The following is a 5,264-nucleotide window of genomic DNA, read 5'->3' as shown; positions in this document are numbered from 1 at the left end:
CAGTAGTTCTTTTGGTGCCAGGATGACCAGCTGTCTTGGATGAATGTCCCCACTCCATGACTCTCCTCTGGTAAAGAAGTGGAGTGAACAAACGATCCTCTGGAACCTTGAGTCCTGCTGGGATGTTGTTTTGAGCCTTGGTAATATCAGGCAAGGCGTTGAAAGTACTGGCTGCCACAATGCAAGTGGATGGAAGAATGGTCTCCTGCTGTTCCACCCTGCTATCCTCTACCAGGAACTGTCGAGACAACACGTCGGCTTTAATGTTCTTAGAGCCTGGGATATATGAAATGAGGAAGTTGAAGCGTGTAAAGAATAAGGACCATCTTGCCTGGCGAGACCCGAGTCGCCGTGCTCCCTCAATGTACAGTAGGTTCTTATGGTCTGTTAATATTGTGACAGGTGTCTCCGTACCCTCCAGTAGATGTCTCCACTCCTCCAAGGCCAGTTTGATCGCGAGGAGCTCCCGGTTACCCACGTCATAATTCCTTTGAGCGGAGGAAATTTTTTTAGAAAAATACGCACAGGGGTGAAGTGGAGCTTGAGGATTCTTTCTCTGGGAGAGTATAGCACCTGCTCCTATATCGGAGGCGTCTACCTCTAAGGAAAAAGGTAATGAAGGATCTGGGTGTACCAAGATGGGTGCTGAGGCGAATGCCGTCTTTATCCTCTCGAAGGCCTGGAGAGCTTCGTTAGACCAATTAGTAGGGTCAGCTCCTTTCTGAGTGAGCGCCGTGATGGGTGCTACTACCAATGAGAATCCTTGAATGAACCTCCGGTAATAGTTGGCGAAGCCGAGGAACCTTTGGATAGCCTTGAGGGAGAGAGGACAGGGCCATTCGAGTACAGCTTTGACCTTGCTGGGGTCCATAGCGAGTCCAGTGTCCGATATGATATAGCCGAGAAATGAGGTAGATCTTTGGTGGAAATGGCATTTCTCAAGCTTAGCAAATAAGTGGTTCTCTCTTAAGCGCTGCAAGACTTGTTTGACGTGAGTAGTATGTTCCGGCATGGATCTGGAAAAAATTAATATATCATCCAGGTATACAATCACATGACGGTCCAGAAGGTCTCTAAAGATGTCATTAACAAAGTCTTGGAAGACCGCAGGAGCATTGCACAACCCAAACGGCATAACTCGGTACTCGTAATGCCCGTCGCGAGTATTGAATGCTGTCTTCCATTCGTCTCCCTGTCTGATTCTGACCAGATTATAGGCGCCTCTGAGATCCAGCTTGGTGAAGATCTTAGCTCCTTGGAGTTTGTCAAACAATTCTGTTATTAACGGAAGGGGGTAGCGGTTCTTTATGGTAAGTTTGTTGAGACTGCGATAGTCTATGCAGGGTCTGAGGGTTCCGTCCCTCTTCTTGACGAAGAAAAAACCCGCCCCCGCAGGTGATGAGGATTTACGAATGAACCCCCTCTGAAGATTCTCCTGGATATATAGTCTCATAGCCTGAGTCTCAGGTATGGACAATGAGTATGATCCTCGTCTCGGGGGCATGGTACCGGGTAGAAGATCGATTGGGCAATCGTACGCACGATGTGGCGGAAGTTCTTCTGCTTGACGTTTGTCAAAGACATCGCGGAAATCTTCGTATATCCCCGGCAGCTGTACCCTGTCAGGATCCGTGACCTCCATTCCTGCCACTGCCTTTGGAGCAGACATGCAATGTTCCAAGCAAAAAGAACTCCAACGAAGTGGCGTGGCCTCTGTCCAGTCAATGACAGGATTGTGGATCCGGAGCCACGGAAGTCCCAGAATGATGTTCGAGGAGGGGGTGTGAATGACATCAAAGGTTATAGTCTCGGAGTGAAAGTCGCTAGTCATGATGTTAAGGGGTATGGTTTGTAAGGAAATGATCGCGGGCTGCAAAGGTCGTCCGTCAATGGCTTCAAGACCTACCGGTCGATCTTTGGGTACCAACGGTATTTTATTCTTGAAGGCGAACTTTTGGTCCACGAAGTTTCCTCCTGACCCCGAATCCAGAAAGGCCCGTGTCTGTACTGTGAAGGTCTCACCGTATATGGAGATCGGTAGATAAAACCTCGTAGAGGGTTGAGGAGGGGGAAAAGTTGCAGTACCCAGCGTGATCCTCCTTATACTCACTGGGCTTTGGCATTTCCCGGCTTCAGCGGACAGTTGAATACCAGGTGGCCGTTATTGCCACAGTAGAGGCATAGTCCCGCTCGTCTTCTTCGTTGCCTCTCGATAGGCGAAAGGCTAGTCCCTCCCAGCTGCATGGGTTCATCTAGGACGGGAGTTGTGGCGAGTAGAGGACCTGTGGTGGAAAAGGAAGATGATTGTATACCTCGGGGGTGTTTGTTTCTTTCCCTCCTTCTCTCTTGGAGGCGCTGATCCATCCGGATGCACAGGTCTATCAGGTCCTCCAGTCCAGCGGGACGATCCAGAGCTGCTAATTCATCCTTCAACCGTTCGGACAGGCCCTGCCAGAAGACTGCAGATAGAGCCACATCGTTCCAGGCGGTCTCGGCCGCCACCGTCCGGAAGTCCAGGGCATAACGAGCCACAGTACGGTCTCCCTGAGAAATATTAAGCAGAGTGGATGCAGCCGTAACCCTACGCCCTGGGGTGTCAAACACCCTTCTGAATTCGGTGATGAAGAGAGTGAGGTCAGAGATCAAATCTGGGCGTTGCTCCCAAATAGGAGAAGCCCATGCCAGGGCGGCGTCAGTCAGCAGGGAGATTATGTATGCAACCTTTATTCGTGAAGAAGGAAAGTGAGAGGGCATTAGCTCAAACTGTATGAAGCACTGGTTCAGAAACCCCCGACAACCGCTGGGATCCCCTGCATATCGGTTGGGCGCAGGTAGTCGTGGTTCGGAAGTAGGTGTGATAAGTGCAGGAGTGGCTGCGAGTGGGACGGGGTTGGTGGTAGATACAGTTAAACGTCTAACTTGTTCAGTCAGGGTATCCACGTCTTGTTTAAGTTGGGAAACTAGTTGTTCCTTGTGTGTAAATGAGCCGGTAAGTTGCCGGAAGCATTCCTCATGGGTGTCTAAGCGTCGGGCCACCTCAGCGGCGTCCATGTTTGTTGGGCTGAGCATATTGTCACGCTGCGCTCACCACAAACAGGACGGAAGACCGCTGGGCTGAGGTGGGGATAGAAAGGCACCGACCCACAACCACGCAGTCCTGTCCGGAATGCGTAGTCCAAGTCGTCTCGCGTCGTAGGGTTGGAGAGGTCAGGGTAGTCAGGGTACTTGCCGTGTTCCAGGGTTGGAGAGTCCGGGTAGGTAGAGTTTCGTAGCCAAGGTCCTGGGTAATAGAAGGTAGAGTAGTCGAGTAACGAAGCCGGGGTCAAAGTGCTGGAGAGTGTAGAAATCCAAGTAACAGGCAGGGTCAAACAGGACAGACAAAGTTCAAGACAAAACTAGACAGCAGCGGTGAGCACAATGCATAAACAGGAGTTTATGCTCAGCAAGGAATGCCAGACAGGAGCAGGTATATATGCAGGGAGGATCCAATTACCTTGCAAGGGTGTGGTCCGGTCCTCCAATGGTGTCCGAGCAGCAGTAATTAGAAACAGCCTGCAGGTCATGCTTTCCTGGTGATTGCCTTGGTTGCCGAGCAACCCGCGCGCGTGCGCGATGCGCGTCGCGGAGCGCTGACGTCACGCGGGTGTACGGCCGAGTTCCCTCCCAGTGGGAGGTGTTGGCAGCTTCTCACTGAGCGTGCGTGTACTGCCCTAGCCGTGCGTGTGCGCATAGGAACGCCGTGTGACGCGTCAGCGAGGCGGTCCGTGACTGGAGTAGCTGCGGATGTGACAGTTAAGTAGAGATTGCCCACATGAAACTATTAAAGTAAAAAAATAAATTAAAAAAAAAAGACTGAACTGCAGCTTTAACTGTGGTGATTATCGACTCTTATCTCATTTGAGCAAATGCCAGCAACCAACCTCACACTGATGATACCCATCAAGGTTGAAACATGTCTGTGAGTGTGTTTACTGGCTTTGCATCTCCCAAGCCCTTGCTTAAAAGCTGTGTCTAAAGCAGCATGCATTGGCTAAGGGTTGCTCATGTAATGTGAGCTTGAGATAAAAGGTGGCACTGTGTGCTCATTTGCATGTCATTTCCCAGAATCCCTTGCTGCAGTGGAAGTGCTGTGTGCTGGGTGATAATGGTGAAAGACAGGGTTGCAGACCTGTCTAAGACATGCAAATGAATATACAGGAATATTTATAGTTGACGCACGCACGCACATCGCACGATCGTGTGTGTATGTGTGTGTGTGTGTGTGTGTGTGAGAAGGGGGGAGCAAGACACCGCATACACTTCAGATAATAGAGGTACCCTGATAAACTGGCTAATAATAAAGGTATATGTTTTGCCAGCGGTGCTACAGGATCATAGATATTATAAGCAGAAAAACAGAAAAGTATCCCATATAAGCACTTGGGTGTACCGAAATATTACAAAATGTTGTACCAAAATATAACAAATTTATTTCACTTCTTTAAAAGGACAATACAAAAAATTTAAAAAGACAGGAACTTCCTCACTGATAGTGACTCACTCTAAACAGATACAGTATGTGCTGTGCTGCACTAGTAAATACTGAAGTGTGCAAGTCTAAATACCCTCTAGTATATGGACATAGTAATGGAAGGCAGTAATAATCATACAACGCCTAACTAAATAGCTCATACATAGCCTCTATGTTGTCTGCTTACCCCTGATGAAGTCATTGTTATGATGAAACGCGTAGGGCATTGTTTAATTGTGTAGCTTACACTCGCATAGCAGACAACATAGAGGCTGTGTATGAGCTCCCAATGATCCAGTGTTGACAGTTCTGCATTTGCTAGCACGGACTTTGGATTATTTGTATCTGGAGGGACCATTCTTCCGGGTGCCGAGGGGAGCAAATTCTGCTTCCGCAAAGCGTGGAGAAGCGCCGTCGGAGAACACTGGAATCTCGAGGTGTACCGAGAGGACCGCGTGGTTGGCGATTGAGTATTATCTCATACACGCTCAAATTATTGCTATTTTTGTGAGTGGGCATTTGTCTGAGTTTATGTACCATAAATACATATTTTTTATGGTATTTTTTACGGTAATACACTAGGTGTGCTCCTGTTTGTTTTTGCTGTGTGTGTGTGTGTGTGTGTGCGCTTATGTGTGCGCGTGTATATATATATATATATATATATATATATATATATACTCTGATATTTATTGGGCAAAAATACATTATTGAATACAATCTAAGAAAATATATCTATCCATCGGTTACCCAA

Source organism: Ascaphus truei, unplaced genomic scaffold, assembly GCF_040206685.1.
Source record: "Ascaphus truei isolate aAscTru1 unplaced genomic scaffold, aAscTru1.hap1 HAP1_SCAFFOLD_2694, whole genome shotgun sequence".
NCBI classification, from domain to species: domain Eukaryota; kingdom Metazoa; phylum Chordata; class Amphibia; order Anura; family Ascaphidae; genus Ascaphus; species Ascaphus truei.
This window is presented reverse-complemented; position numbering follows the sequence as displayed.